The sequence below is a fragment of the Juglans microcarpa x Juglans regia genome, chromosome 3D (genome assembly GCF_004785595.1).
Source record: "Juglans microcarpa x Juglans regia isolate MS1-56 chromosome 3D, Jm3101_v1.0, whole genome shotgun sequence".
Lineage (NCBI taxonomy): Eukaryota > Viridiplantae > Streptophyta > Magnoliopsida > Fagales > Juglandaceae > Juglans > Juglans microcarpa x Juglans regia.
The window spans coordinates 27706387-27716522 of record NC_054598.1 but is presented as its reverse complement, the minus strand read 5'-3'; positions in this window follow the sequence as shown (position 1 = coordinate 27716522).

Here is a 10136-nt window from a genome sequence, read left to right as displayed (position 1 = left end):
CTCTTCTTTAATCTTATTGTAGTGTTGTTTACACACAGAGAAAAGTAAAATAGCAGATTTTATTTTCAAAAAAGGGTACTTCATCAAAGGTTGAGTATGCAATTCTGTTTAGAGTACTATAGTACTTACTCTAGGTAGTGTTCAATCTCAGGATAGTTGTTAAGCACGTACCACTCTACTTTTAGAAAAAAGTGGATCATCCAACCTTTTAGCGGAGGGCAAACCCATTAGTCAAACCTTTTGGGACAAAACAATCAAACTGCCTTCTCGATGGTCTTGACCGATATCCACATTTCTTTCCTCTCTATTAAAAGTTGTCTCAATGTCATGGAGATAAGTTGAAAAAAATGTAAGGCACTCCACATGAACATAGGCCTCGACAATTGAGCCTTCTGGACAAGTTTTATTCTTGACATAGTGCTTGAACTTTCCTAGATATCTTTCAAGAGGACACATCCACCTATATTGCATAGGTCCTGCAAGCTAGGACTTGTGTGGCAAATGGATGGCGAGATACACCATTATATCAAAGAATGTAGGTGGGAATATCATTTCCAGTTTACAAAGAAGAATAGAGATGACAGTTTGACAATCATGAAAATATGACAATCATGACTTTTCATGCCTAAAATCTTTGATTCACTAACATTAACAAAAAGATCTATTCTCATGTTTATTTAATTGGTAACATGCCAGCCTCATGGCATAACGATCACCATCCTACTGTAAGTGTAATTCTTTCCGTATGCCAAGGTTGGCTAAATCCCTTTGTGCATTGGCAGAGTCCTTACTTTTTCCATCAATATTCATCAAAGTTCCTAATATGTTATCGCATATGTTCTTCTCAATATGCATGACATCGAGATTATGTCTCAAACCCAAGGAAGACCAATAAGGTAGCTCAAGAAATATACTTATTTTTGTCCAATTCAACTCATTGGCTGTGTGCTTCCCTTTCTTTGAAGTTTTGCCAAACTGTACATCTGTCACTTCTTTCAACTGTTCCAAGATAGGCTCTCCTAACAAATGTATAGTGGATGCCGATGGTCCATATTACCATTAAAATCAGCCTTTTTAGATCTCCACATGTGCCCTATCGACAACCACCAACTATGACTCACGTAACAATGCTTTTACCCATGGTCCAACCACAATGAATCTGTCTCATCATTGCATGTTGGACATGCCATATTTCCCTTTGTGCTCCACCTAGAAAGATTAGCATACATTGGGAAGTCTTTAATGGTCCATAGTAATGCGACATGTAAGGAAAACCTAGATGAGGCAGATGCATCGTATGTATTAACTCATTCTTCCCACAAATATTTCAATTCGTCAATTATAGGGCATAGATAGAAATCAATATCATTACCAAGTGCTTTTTTGCCAGGGATTAGCAAAGATAGCATGAGGTATGGATCTTTCATGTATAACCAAGGGGCAAGTTATAGGTGAGTATCATTGGCCATATACTGTACGGTTTAGCTATATTGTTAAATGGGTTAAAACCATCACTCGCTAAACCAATTCTCACATTATGAGAATCTGAGGCAAGCCTAGGATACTGGAGATCAAAATCTTGCCAGACCTTTGAATCTGCTGGATGCCTTATGACGCTAGCATCATTGACCCGTTCACAAGCATGCCACCTCATTGCCACGACAGTCTTACTTGACACAAATAGTCTTTGCAACCTTGGGATCAAAGGAAAATATCTCAGCACTTTATGTGGAATTTTCTTTTGCTTATTAGTGCTTAACACCCACCTTGAAGTGTTGCATTTAGGACACTTTTCTTTATTAGAATGTTCCTTCAAAAATAGAACACAATCATTCAAACAAGCATCTATCTTGGTGTAATTAAAGCGGAGGCCACGTTCCCAGTGGCATGCCTCATTGTATGAGTCAGGGAGAAAAGCATCAAGAAATGCATCTTTCAAGAGCTTAATAACCATGTTAAAGGATTTAACACTCCAACCACCAACTGTCTTGATATGAACCAACTTTACGAAAAACCATAGCTTTGAAAACTTTAGGCATGATGGATAGAGTGGACGGCATGCATATTCTAACAATTTAGCAAAGTTGGCACCTAGAGACCCTTCTGTTACACCATCAATAGGCTCTAGCCTAAATGTCATCCATCATCTCATCCATATCATCAATGTAGCCATCATTCAAGCTTGACTCATCACCATAATTTGAGGAACTAACATCCAATACTTCATCCTCACATTGGAATATCCAGGCCTTATAAGAAGGATCAATCCCTATGATAAATAAATGCTCATTGACCACATTTATTGGTTAGAAGAACATATTATGACATCTACGACATAGACACGTAATGTCAACTCCTCCGGGTGCATGTTCCCGAGCCATAGTCATGAAATGGTTAACACCCGATGCATATTCGTTAGACACAAATCTATCTTCAATATCCATCCACGTCTTGACCATCTAGATTTGATGCCATAAATGAAAGTGTGAAATCTATACAGCTATTGATGAATATACAAAGTTCGAAACAAATACAAAATAACGAAAGGAACAGTTATAGAAAACATACTGCATGAAATTTTGGATTTTTGCAGTGATAGTGCTAGTCAGAAAGAAATGCAATCTGATTCAAATTATGTACATTATGATTGGGTATCACTGAGAGTTTTAGTGTTGCCCTGATGACTATTATACATTAAAAAATCTTGGAAATACAGAGGTTTACTGTCCTAATGATAAACTGAAGTAAAGATGAATGGTGATATTACCCTTTCATTTTATAAATAGGGGGTTCAAATATGTTATTTCTGCTTGCTTAAGCCTATATCTATTTAAGAAAAAAAAAACAATATGTTATTTCTGCTTGCTTAAGCCTATATCTATTTAAGAAAAAAAAAAAACTTGGATAACCAAATGGAAAAAGTTCACTCTAGACCTTAATGAATGTTGTTGTCCTAGACTCACCCTCTAATTTGGATGATATCAAGTTGATATAGGACCAATATCAAAGTGCTATACATTGTATGTCTACTACAAAGAATATAGTGTACAGTGTAGGATATCTTAAGAATCAATAGAAGAATGTAAACGTATGGTTGGAACAAAAGATGTGTGCTTCAAGTCACAAATAAGCCCATAATAATGAAGGAGAAATTATAATCCATCAAGCTAATAGCTAAGTAGGGTTATAGTGTGTGTATTCCCTAACTCTATAGGCTATTGTATGAGGTATAGTTGATATAAAAAATTATTATATATGTATATTTTTGTAACAGGAAGCTAATTTCCAGTTAGGTGTAATAAATATAAATTATAAAAAATACCATTAGAATAGGTCATGGTGATCACATTGAGATACCCATATTACAAGATAGTTTGCTAGTCTTGATTTTACCTTAACTTTAAGAAGGTCATATTCGTGACCTAACTTCTCATTAGCACGCGGACTTGTCGGATACCATCTGAATTAGTGCTCATTTTTTATATATCTACACAAACACAGAGAGAGAGAGAGTGAGAGAGAGAGAGAGAGAGAGATGTTGAGAGAGGGAGATAGATAAGATGGTTCAGCAATTATGCACATTAACTTTCTAGTTAAACTGGGCATAAAATGCTCTTAATACGTCTCCCTACTCCAATGGTGTTATATATATACCTAAAAGCACGAAGTCTTTTAATGCTGACCTTGAACTTTGCTATTCTTTGTCACACCAACAATTATATAAGAGATCAAAACCACTAATGTCAGTACAAGTGCCAGAGAACATAACCTGAAGACAATAAGAGAAAGAAAAGACTACAAGTAGCGATAGTGCACATCTCAAATCTATTTTGGATAGAAACTACTTGATATTTTTCCTTATCAGTATTTAAACACACAAATTTATAATCTGTGGATTTATAGAAGGAAGCATAAAATAGATTTGAGAGATTGTTGTGCATATACTGCATTACTGAAACTTTTACAATACAATAATGGCAATTCAATATGCTATGACTATATACATATGTAATCCTCAGTTAATGTTCGTAAGAGGGTGAAAGAAGTCCGACTTCTCGTATAAGTGTTGAATATGTTAGTGTATGTCTATTCAAATGCGGTACATAGTCAACCTGTGTTGCACTAAAAATAGTAAGTAAAATACCAGTCCGCATTGATCATCCAATAAAGATCTGACCATTTTAAAATTGAGATGTGAAATGTAAAAATTAAAAAAAAAAAAAAAAAAGAAAAAGAAAAACCCACAGATTGAGTTGATTATGCAAAATGTGGGTAATGCAGTGATTAACCATACACGGCAGCAAATTGAGTAAACTAGGTATATCAAAACCTAACTATTACTGCTATTTCCCACCCAGGTAGGGCTCCGATAACTAGCTCTTACTCCTTGGATGTAGGTGGTAAGTTAATAGTAGAGATACTAAATGCAAGTTGTGGAGGAAAGCAGAAATGAAAGTTTTGATTCAACTAAACTGCTTAATCGAACAAAAAAAAAAAAAAAAAAAGGTTGCATCATAAACTCCACATCTAAAAACTAAAATACCATAGGATTCCCCAACCCACCTATATCATTGTATAAAGGTGAGACAAACTAAAATATGGGAGTAAACATGCTTAATGTGATTTTGTTATATCTATCGACAACACGGCATGAAATGTTTCTCTATTCTGCCCTGGGAGCATTGTAAATAACAAATGACGTCAGTGAAAGATACATTAAATTTAATAGGAATTTAGTCCAACTTCAACACCTAGACCATCACATTATATGATGACTAAAGTTGCCAATAGCTGCCCCAATAAACCTGATGAATAATTTCTTTTTTCCGTCTAACCATCATCACTGCAACAGACTTAAAAGCGCCGTAATATAACAATTCTGTCCATAGCTTTTACGGCCACACTTATTTTCGCCTAAAAAAGAGCTTTTTCCTCACAAAATGCTGAGATGTCGCAAGTTTAGTGTCTCAACAGAAAAAACGGGTTTCTTGCGGCCAGATTATTGTTGCTGGAAAAAATTTTGGCTGCAAAAGCCACTTTCCGTTGTAGTGATAATCTAGGTAGTAGAATAGCATCAAGGAACATCCAGACAATAAAATAAAGCCATTGCAAACTGAAAAACAAGCACCACAAGCGGAAAAAAAAAATGCATATTGTGATCCTATAGCAGATGAAAAAGAAGTGAAATGGAAGCACAGAGTCGAGTGGCATTATTACTAAACAAAAATGGATTGACAAGAGAAAGAAAAATTGAAAAACTTCTAGACGCAAAAATCTCAAGAGGACAAAATTGATAAAATGGTGATTAAAGAAGCTTTATTGAAAATAAAGAGAGATGCATATGGTGCGTAGCAGCAGCAAGCCAAACACACGTGAAGCGTGAAGAAAAAGTTGGGCCACTTTTTTAGAGGTTGCAATAATTAAAGGTTCCCAGTGCCACTAAAATAAAATCATACCAATTTGTACAACAATAAAACTAATAACATTTTAAGAATTCTACAAAATCACGTAGCCACCCACCAAATATTGCCTATATTTTTTTGCTCTACCTGTGTCGTGTGTGTTTGGAGAGAAGAGCGAAAGAAAACAAAAGACGCAGGGAGAGAAAAGCAAATGAAAATAAAAAGAGGTGAGAGAAAAAAAAAAAAGATGGAATAATGTTTGCCTACTGTTACAATGTCTTACATATTTGTTGAACTAAGGCTAAGCCAATGTAGACCATTTTTTTACACAAATTAGCCGTTATATATTTAAGTTGCAATGGTATATGGATAAGCGAATATCGATAGTACTCTCACAACAGTACATGAGCAACCCAACAATCAAGACAAGAAACTAAGAACGAGACAAATTCATAATTCATTTAAAATTGCACAAAAAAAAAAGTTGTCGAAAACAAGCTTTATTTTAAGTTTCTGGTTAGTTGAAAATACGTCACTTTCTAAAACTCATCCCTTCATGTCTTTCTTTCTCTCATCTTTATTCCATTTCTATGTATTAGTTCCCTAGCTAGTACCTCCTCTATGCTATTATTAACCTTGCCCTTGTTTATGTTTTTTAGGGATAGGTAGTCATTGAGAGGAGGGCCTTCAAAAACACTAATCATTTTTCAAATCTTTAATAAACATTGTAACGATAAAGATAACCAAGGTGCAAGCTATACAGAGAACCTAATGAAGCATCATGACTTGCACATGCCACCAATTATGAAGACTCTTGGCAAAGTAAATCTACTCTTAGTCTTCAATCCTGCTCGGTGTCCACATCATCACTCGGAAAACGTTCATAAAACATTGCATTGAAACAGAACTTAACTTGACTTTAGGCTTATCTTGAAAATGTTTGCGTATAATCACACTTGAAAATAAAGCATGTGTATCATTCAATTGTAAAATATGCGAAATTTAAGAAGTATCATGGCAATTCATGTAACTTGGATGAGTAAATGATCCACTCTAATGCATCGGTCCAAGATTGTTCAAAAGAGAGAAAACCTTAATACCCATGACAATGTTGAGGGTTCCTTTGGAAAGTGTGTCGATATCAATCCACAAATAAGATAAACTGCCTTGCACCAATGGAGGGTACACTACAACAGAATGTGTCTTTTGTGACAGAGAAAACTGTCACAAAAAAATGGGAAACCGTCACTAAAGATATTTGGTGACAGTTTGTAACCGTCGCCACGACCGTCACAGAAAACAATTGATGACGGTTTACTGTTCAACCGTAACAAAAACAATTTTTAGTGATGGTTGGAGGTGTTCTGTTTGGTAGAACGTTCGAACGTTCCATTTTTTGTGACGATTGAGAACTATCACAGAAAGTCACGTTCGGACGTCAAATTAAACGTTCGAACGGTAACCCGACCGATTGGCGTTCGAATGAGAGAAGTTGACGTTCGTTGAATATAGTTCGAACGTATCATATTTACGTTTGAACGTTTATGCGTCCAAACGTTAATTAGAATAAACGTTCAAAATTTCGTTCGGACGTAAACGGACTAATGTTCAAACGTAAGCGTTAACGTTTGGACGTTATTTCGAATGTAAACAAATGAGCGTTCGAATGCAAGTGGTACATTCAGAGGTTTGTTGGAACGTTAATCGTTGACTCATTCGAACGTTTTGTTCGTTTGAGGGTCAGCACGTTCGAACGTAGAGGCCGACATTCGAATGTTAGGATACACAATATGTATTCACGTTCGAACGTTTTTACTTTACATTCGAATGTACAGATCAGATATACTAATTTCATAAAATTTAAAAACATATTAATTATTTCATCATATTACATACCATCAATTAAAAACTAATAATATCTTATAAAATTTTGAAATTAGATATTAAAACTAGTCACCACTACAAAAGACAAATTTATTTCTTCTTTTTTCCTCGCCCACCACAATTCTGTTGCAACGACATAACATGCTCCATTTGCACCATCATCTCCCGTTGCACTTGCACTTGCACTTCACTGCGTATTCTTTCCTCTTGGTCTCTCTGTTGGTCCTGCAAACGCGTCTCTAAATGAGACTGTCATTCTAAGAGAGACTCTAACTCTTGCTGTCTTGACCTCATATACTCATTCTCACGCCGTGCAGCTTCTAAATCTGCCGTAAGATTATTAATTTGTGAAGTCGATGAGGTTGAGGAGGATGAACATCTATGCTTGATAGATCGTCCCAAACTTCTTGACATACTAGACTGCGGCCCGAGCACTTGCTTGAATATGTCTATGTCACTAGGAGAGGATTTCTCAGAAGTCGACTGCATCTCCATAATTTTTTCCTGTAATTTGAAAGGTAATGATCGTAAATAATTAGTAATGTATTAAAAGAAATAGAAATAAAAAATAAATTATTCAAATGTTACATAAATAATTTATTTAACAAAATTAACACTGCTTACATAATTATCTGCAGTGACAGGATCCATCCACTCACTATGCTCATTAGTGTGAGTAGCAGCATAAATATGAATGAGAGAAAAGTTTTCAGGATCATTACGTTTCTAACAAAGCGACATTAGCAATTTTAAAAATATAATGTTAATACTTAAATAAAAGAATATCAGGAAAATAAATGAAATCTAAAATTTTTTTAATTACCATTTTTTCAGCAAGACGGTGGAATGACCTTGAACCGGCATGATGGTGAACAGTTAGAGCAGATCTATTCTATGCATTTGTAGAACTCAAGTGCTACAAAATATATTAAAAATGTTAATTGTAATATGTATACATATAATATATAGAACGAATATAAATGTAAATAATTAAAAGATATAAATATAAAAGACCTGATAATCTGGAGATGCGACAAGATCACAACACTTTCTCCAATCATCTAACTTCTAACGTCTCAAGCTTCTTGAAGTGGTCATGACATCGTCCTTTGTGACGTCGGAATAGTGTAGCCATCAACTCATTCACGGTTCTCAAATTCTCGCTACGGCCAAAGTCGAGGTCGAATTCATCCTAACAAGGGAATCAGATGAAAAATATGATATACTAATCTAGGTGAAAAAAATGTACTCTCAAAGTAAACTCACCAGCACACGACTTCGAATGTGGTCCTTAATCTCATTCGGAACATCTCGCAATGAGCGCACATAAAATGGAGCATAAGCTCGAACTACTGTGCCAATATAGAAAGAAAGTGCTGCTGCACTATCATCCACTCCTCCAGTGGAATTATCAGGAATTGTGATCTTCAGTTTTCAGTGTCTTCCATTTTTTTCAAGAGAGATGCCACGTGTATAGCCACGACCGCGACATGCAGATGCGTCAACTACATGATAATAGATAGTATAATTATAAATTTTATAGTTATTGAGACAAAAGTATTAACTATATGATTAATTATCAACGCAATATTTCCTTACTGGTAGGTATCGACTGGCTGTTGTTCTCTTCTGTGTTAACTTGATCTTCAGGAACGGATTCCTCGAGTGGGAAGTCCTCAATGGGTTCAGGATTTTTACTTGGCGGAGGCACATTTCTTCGTTGTCGTTTTGGCGGCATTCTTGAAAATAATTAATTCTATCAAAGAAAATTAATTAGAAGAAATTATGAAAATTCAAGATATTTTATAGTCACCTATATGAATTAAATATTTAGTACTTTTATTCTTCATCTTCGGATGAATTTTTCATGCTTGTTTCAGAATCTCCATCAATAACATCTTCATCATCATCATGCACCTCTTCTTCATTGTTCTTATACACCTCCTGTCCAGATTCTGATTCGTCTTCATCTTCTGACTCTTCCTCTTCATCTTCCTTCTCACTTACTTGAATTGAATGATCATTTAATACAGACGGGTTGAGATAGACGGGTGGGACATCATCTCTACACAAGGGGAGCAACTCGAGTGCACCGAGGTCAACAAACAAGTTAATACTCTCTCCATCTTCTTGGTATGCCTCTACAATCGGAGTGTCATGATCTTCATCTCCACTATTCTCGTAATCTGGACTCGTTCCTGCTTCATATATATTTCGAGGGACAAATTTTTGTACGACTCGCCAAGTTATCTCTCCACTATCTTCATCAGCACTTTTCATTGGATCAACCAAGTAATAGACTTGGGTAGCTTGACAAGCCAATACAAATGGATCATTTTCGTACCATTTAGATGCAATATTGACACTCGTAAAGTGATTATTCCTATGTATCGAAACCTGACCACCTCCTAGATCCTACCAATCACATTTAAAGACATATGTTACAGACCCACCCAGATATTTCAATCCGATAATATCACGTATGACACCATAATAGTCAATATCATCTGTTCCATGACTCCCCTCGACCAACACCACAGTTTTGAGTCTTTCTATTACGTTCATGATCCAGAGTATGGAATCTATAACCTCGAACCGTGCATGCAGTGTATCGAAGTGCTCTATTTGAGGGACCACGGGCCAATGCATACAATTCAGAAGAAATTGATCCGGGATCATGAGCACGTTGTTCCAAAATCTAAAAATTGAAATTGTATATATTTATTATTTCATTATCCAGAGTTAAAAATTTCAAAATATAACATATATTTAATTTTAGTTCATACACGTTCTTCAAACCATCCGGGAAATTCTTTCTCGTGTCTTGCCTCTATATTTTCTACGCCTTTC